Source organism: Panthera tigris, chromosome C2 (assembly GCF_018350195.1).
Source record: "Panthera tigris isolate Pti1 chromosome C2, P.tigris_Pti1_mat1.1, whole genome shotgun sequence".
NCBI classification, from domain to species: Eukaryota; Metazoa; Chordata; class Mammalia; order Carnivora; family Felidae; genus Panthera; species Panthera tigris.
Genome location: NC_056668.1, coordinates 135,443,851 through 135,450,820, shown reverse-complemented (window position 1 = coordinate 135,450,820; position 6,970 = coordinate 135,443,851). Strand labels below are relative to the sequence as shown.

At 39.3% G+C, this 6,970-nt stretch overlaps 1 pseudogene; it reads right to left on the bottom strand.

The window, feature by feature from the left end:
- Positions 1-345: 345 nt before the first annotated feature.
- LOC102962614 lies at positions 346-5,621 on the bottom strand (annotated as a pseudogene).
- Positions 5,622-6,970: the final 1,349 nt, after the last annotated feature.

The following is a 6,970-nucleotide window of genomic DNA, read 5'->3' as shown; positions in this document are numbered from 1 at the left end:
GTTGAGAATATTGGAGTGTCAGGCTGGCTCAGTTAGCAGAGCATACAACTCTTAATCTTGGAGTCATCAGTTCAAGCCCCATGTTGGGCATGGGCCCTACTTAAAAAAGAGAAGAAAAAGAGAAAAAAAAAAGCATGTCAAAGTTGATATGAAATTTCCTCTGTGTATCAGACATGGTTTTACTCATAGGACAGTATATTGTATGTGTCACGTGTTCATTCAACACTAACTTTTGAGCATTTCCTGTGTGCCAGGCATTGTGCCAGATGATTAGGGACTTAGAGGCATACGAGAGATGATTCTTGCCTTAAAGAAACTCCTGATCTGAAAGGGGCAATAGACAGGTCAGTGAACAACTGCAGCCAAAGGCTGTTCAGTGGACCAAGAGAGTCTACACATACACAGATGGGGCAGCACAAGGTGGGTCATCAGTCTGGTTAGTGGTGTAAGCATGTCCCATTCAACTGAAGTGAGAAATCTAGAAGCGAAAAATAACATGAAAAGAATTGTTTTATCGTTTCAGAATACAGGTCTTTAAATTGCTTTAGTAATAAGGTGTGGGCGTGAAAGACTGGCGGCAGGGGAAACACATGTGTGACGTGTGTTGGCTGCAGTCTAGTTACTAGAATTAACATGTGGTCACTAGAGTGATGCACGGAGACCCAAATGGTTTTTGGAAAGCTTTCAATCACAAGCAAGTTACGTAGGTAATTTCAGAGTAAGGGAATAGATATGAATATCTCTGGGCTTCAGTTCTATCTGTGAGGAAAAAAGAGAAGGACTAATAATTTATCTAGAGTTTGTAGGGAAGAAAACATTGTTTCTTTTTTCTTTTTCTTTTTGAAAATAAAACTGTTTATTGAGTACTGTGTACACTAAAGTAAGTAATATGCAGTTGGATAACATTCTGATTACTACAAAGTTATTGTTTTTTTCCTAGCTTCTGCTAGGAAGCAGAACTCAGTAACCCAAATACTGAGAAGATTGAGCCTACATGTAAAAAAGGAGTTGGGATAAAGAAAACACATGCAGGTCAAGGATTAAGATTACAGAAGCCTGTTCACCCATTTATTGCAGCAGGTCCTAAATTGCTGACATCTTTAACCATCTGATTATCATTAGGTTTCCAAGAATGAAGTTTTAGGCATTCCTTGAATCATGACCTTTTAGTCCCATTTAGTTGCATTTAGACACATTTAGTCAATCTCTTTTAGGCATTTCAACGTGTAAAGTAATGGTTCACCAGGAGGAATCTCAAAAATGTCCATTTAACTAAAAATAAAATAAAATGAAATAATAAAATAATACAAAAGTCCATTTACCTAACTTTGCTTACCTAATTACAACACACCAGGACTTCTCTAGTTTCCTCATTTGGGTGGGGAGGTTGTTGTTAGTCTTTCAGGGCTTTTGCAAATAAAATATGGATATGGATTCTGATATGGCTGCTTTCAAATTGTCCAATTTATTTTTTTAAATATGAAATTTATTGTCAAATTGGTTTCCATACAACACCCAGTGCTCGTCCCAACAGGTGCCCTCCTCAATACCCATCACCCGCCCTCCCCTCCCTCCCACCCCCCATCAACCCTCAGTTTGTTCTCAGTTTTTTTTTTCTTTTTTTTTTTTAATGTTTATTTATTTTTGAGAGAGAGAGAGAGAGAGCATGAATGGGGGAGAAGCAGAGAGACAGAGAGGGAGGCACAGAATCGAAAGCAGGCTCCAGGCTCTGAGCTGTCAGCACAGAGCCCGACGTGGGGCTCGAACTCACCAGCTGTGAGATCATGACCCGAGCTGAAGTCGGACGCTCAACCAACTGAGCCACGCAGGCGCCCCTGTTCTCAGTTTTTAAGAGTCTCTTATGTTTTGGCTCTCTCCCTCTCTAACCGTTTTTTTTTTTCCCTTCCCCTCCCCCATGGTCTTCTGTTAAGTTTCTCAGGATCCACATAAGACTGAACACATATGGTATCTGTCTTTCTCTGTATGACTTATTTCACTTAGCATGACACTCTCCAGTTCCATCCACGTTGCTACAAAAGGCCATATTTCATTCTTTCTCAATGCCATGTAGTATTCCATTGTGTATATAAACCACCCAAGGGATATAGGAGTGCTGATGCATAGGGGCACTTGTACCCCAATGTTTATAGCAACACTTTCAACAATAGCCACATTATGGAAAGAGCCTAATTGTCCAATTTAAATCATTTACTTTATATTTAAATTATCCAATTAGTTATAAAATTATCTATTTAATTTGAAAGTTTAGGGCTTTAGGAAAAATTTCAATTTAACTTGAAGTGACTTATTTCTTAGGTTGCTCAAAATGATGGCATCCAAGAAACATGGGCTTATCCATGGTTATGAAATTCTGTTTTGTTTTGGTGAATGTTGAAGGAAGGAAAGAAAGAAAGAAAAAGAAAGAAAGAAAGAAAGAGAAAGAGAAAGAAAAGGAAAAGAAAACCATTTATATATGTGTTATATATACACACGAAAAAACCCCAAATAACAAAAAATCCAGAATGGTCCTTAGGCATATAGGAGTTAAATACAAATTCTGATTGAGTAATAACTATGGGGATTTCCACCAACATTTAGAAAAGCTGTTCTCTAATGCAAAGGAAATAATATATGGCCTCAAGTGATAATATAATGGTCAAAATAACACATGATCTCAAATATTCTTTTCTGATAAAAAAAACGCAGACAGTATTTATTCAAAGTAACCAGTGCTAGACAGAGAGATAAGATGGTGGTGTAGTAGGAGGACTAACTCTAGGCTTGCCTTGTCTTTCAAACACAGCTAGGCAAATATCAAATCATTCTGCATACCCAAGAAATCAATCTGAGGATTGAAAGAACAAACTGCACAACTAGAGGGAGAGAAGAATCTACATACAGGAATGTAGGATATGGAAAGATGTGGTTTAGGGGAGAAACAGATTGCAGGTGCTGCAGAGGGGAGGGGACCCCGGTCACAGAGAAAGACAAGAGAGAGTGGAGTGGATACACACAAGGAGAACGCTTCCCCAAAACCATTGTCTGAAAGAATGAGAGGGGCTGATCTTTGAGTTTTTGCAACCAGTGGGGCTCCTAAGACTGGAGTTTTAGGGGTCCGAGGGCTTGGCTGGGATAGAGCCCTGAGGGTGCTATCCTTTTCCTGGAGAGAAGGCAGGCAAGCAATGCCACGGCAGATGGCGCCATCTGAGGGTTTCCTAAGGCACATGGGGAGAGACTGTCACTCTTCTTAGAGTACATCTGTGAGAGGTGGCTTTTGTAGAGACCCTTCTCTGGGGACAACAGAGCCAGAGGGTGCCACTCCCACCGTGCCCCCCCCTCCCCCCACCGTCCCTCAGCATGGGCCCAGAGACACCTGCTGGGGTGCTGAGACACTGACTGTTTAGCCTGCTTTGCTGCAAATCCCACACCCCTGCATTTTGGTGCCACTGCCCTTCTCGGTCAAACCTGCATCAGTCCCTGCACAGTGAGACCCTTCCCCAGGAGATCAGCACAGACCCCAGCCACAGCATGTCTCTGAAATTTAGAGTTTTAAAATTCAGCAGGCTTGGCTGGGATAGAACCCAAATTGCACTGCACTCCTCCAGACAGGCAAGCAACCCAGAGGCAGACAGCATGAAAATAGTGATCTGAAAAATGTATGGGACACAAACATTCAACTGGCACCAGCCAGTTACTTTGTCCTCAGTGAGGGGCCTCCATGCTTGCTGCTCTCAGGGAAGCACTCCCAGAAGAGTGAATAATTTCCCCTGTTACTCTTGAATACAGAGAACAAACTGAGGGTTGATGGGGGGGGGGGAGTGGGGGAGAGGGGAAAGTGGGTGATGGGCACTGAGGAGGGCACTTGTTGGAATGAGCACTGGGTGTTGTATGGAAGCCAATTTGACCATAAATTATATTTTAAAAAATGTCCCCTCTTGTGTCCCAGACATTCAACAAATCTAAAAGACAACCTTTGGAATGGGAGAAGATATTAGCAAATGACATATCTGTTAAGGGGTTATTATCCAAAGTCTATAAAGAACTTATCAAACTTGACACTCAAAAAACAAATAATCCACTTAAAATATGGGCAGAAGACACGAATAGACATTTTTCCAAAGAAGACACAGGTGGCCAACGGACACATGAAAAGATGCTCCGCATTACTCATCATCAGGGAAATACAAATCAAAACTACAGTGAGATACCACCTCACACCTGTCAGAGTGTCAAATATCAATAACTCAAGAAACAACAGGTGTTGGTGAGTATGTGGGAAAGGGGAATGCTCTATGTTGTTGGTGGGAATACAAACTGGTGTAGCCACTCTGGAAAACAGTATGGAGATTTCTCAAAAAGTTAAAAATAGAACTATTCTACAATCCAACAATTGCATTACTAGGTATTTATCCAAAGGATACAAAAATAGTAATTGGAAGGAACACATGCATCCCAGTGTTTATGGCAGTATTATCAACAATAGCCAATTTAAAGAAAGAACCCAAATGTCCATTGACTGATGAATGGATAAAGATGTTGTATATATACCACACAATGGAATATATATATATATATATATATATATATATATACACACACACATATATATATACACACACACGAGTATATATATATATAATATGTGTGTATGTGTGCATATATACTCGTGTGTGTGTGTGTGTGTGTGTGTGTGTATATATATATATATATATATATAATATATTCATAATGGAATATTTCTCAGTCATCAAAAAGAACCAAAACTTGGCATTTGCAATGACATGGATGGAGCTAGAGAGTATTATGCTAAGCAAAATAAGCCATTCAGAGAAAGACAAACACCATATGATTTCACTCATGTGTGGAATTTGAGAAACAAAGCAGATAAACATAAGGGAAAAAAAGAGAGAAGCAAACCATGAGGCAGACTTTTAACTATAGACAACAAACTGATGGTTACTGGAGGGGAGGTGGGTGGGGGAATAGGTTAAATAGGTGATGGGCATTAAGGAGGGCACTTGTTGAGATGAGCACTGGGTGTTGTATGTAAGTGATGAATCACTCAATTCTATCCCTGAAACTAATATTATACTGTATGTTAACTAACTGGAATTTAAATAGATGCTGAGTTAGTCTCAGTTCATAAAAAGCATTTACAATTCAAGGATACATCATATTTGCCTCTTTGGCCAGCTGTGCCTCATCTCAATATTGCCATGTTATGACAAACATTAATTCACCACTGCTGTCTACGGCACTAATTTTTTGTTTAGGTCAACACCTCCGGTAAAGCCTTGGATTATCAGTGGCATCTCTTTTCTTTGATTTGCTGTCGTTAGATTCACTGTCAGATAAAGGTTTTCTTTTTGTATCTCCTTTTTGAGAATTAAGAAATGCTTCAATTAACTCTGGACAATCTAAATTTTCTTCAGGTTCCCAAGTATTTTCAGCATTGTCAGTAAATCCCTTCCGCTTCAGGAAATACTCCACTTTCCCAGTCATTAGGCATCCATACAGTACTTTTTCCACCAAAATTCTTCAGGCTCTGTCTTATCCACTTTATTACTCTTTCCACTATTTTTCTCTCCCACTTTTTGCAATATATTTTAATTGGATGCCATTAAAAATTATTTTAATTTCCATTTAGTTAACATACAGTATCTTATTTGTTTTGGGTGTACACTATAGTGATTCAGCAATTCCATATATTACTCAGTGCTCATCAAGGTAAGTGTACTCTTTAATCCCCTTCACCTCTTTCACCCATCTCCCCCCCGCCGGGATCCACCTCTCCTCTGGTAACCATCAGTTTGTTTTCCATAGTTGAGTCTGCTTTTTGGTTTGTTGGATGCCATTTTTTCTTGCAAGACCTGAAGAATTATTATTCACTGCCTCTAATCTCCCAATCCCTGGTTTGCAGCACCTTTGGCCATGTGTGCTTTAAGTCTGAGCTCCATTGTTTCTTAATACAATGCTTTCACTTGACCTTTTATGGCTTCTGTCTAAAAAAGAGATAGAGAATGGGTAGGTTGGATTGGTAATAAATAAATAACCCCCCTTTTTTTGGGTGAAATCTGTAAGATGATGTTTAGCTAAATTTTTTCTTTGTTATTTAGCTGCTGATTTCTCAAAGAAAAATACCACTAATACTGAAAGTAATTTCAAGTTTCACAAAAGAATTTAAGTGGAGACAAATATCTTCAATCTACTTATGCAAAGGGCCAGAGAGAACAACTGAGTAAATTGCAGAATTTGGTGAAACCAAAACAATGAGACTATTCTATTGGCTGCAATTCACTACAAAGGTTCTAGAAATACTGGTGCTGTCACTATTCATACTTGTGAGAAAATGCTAAATGGAACTGATATGTTAAATTCTACTTTGTTAAGATGAATTCCATGTGGCTATATAGTGAAACATTGATATTGTTAAAAGAAGAGGTAAAGTTAGCTGGTCAAGGGTTGGTTGTACCTTCATAGTGCAATCAATTTCAGAAAACAAATGCACAGATGATTTTTAATAGCATAAATACAAGTCTAGCATTTTACTTTTTTATTTTATTTGAGAGAGAGAGAGCACAAGTGAGTGGGGGAGGGAGAGAGAGAGAATCCTAAGAAAGCTCTGCACTGTCAGGACAGAGCCCAGTGTGGGGCTTGAACCCACAAACTGTGAGATCATGACCTGAACTGAAATCAAGAGTCAGACACTTAACCGACTGAGCCACCCAGGCGCCCCTAAAATTTTATCTTATGGCACTGATGAATGAAATAGAGGACCAGTTGTTTTTTACTTTTCTTAGACACTGTGCTTCTTTTTTTTAAAAATTTTTTTAACTTAAAAAAATTTTTTTAATGTTTATTTATTTTTGACAGAGAGAGAGACATAGCATGAGTGGGGGAGGGGCAGAGAGAGAGGGAGACACAGAATCCGAAGCAGGCACCAAGCCGTCAGCACAGAGCCCAACGTGGG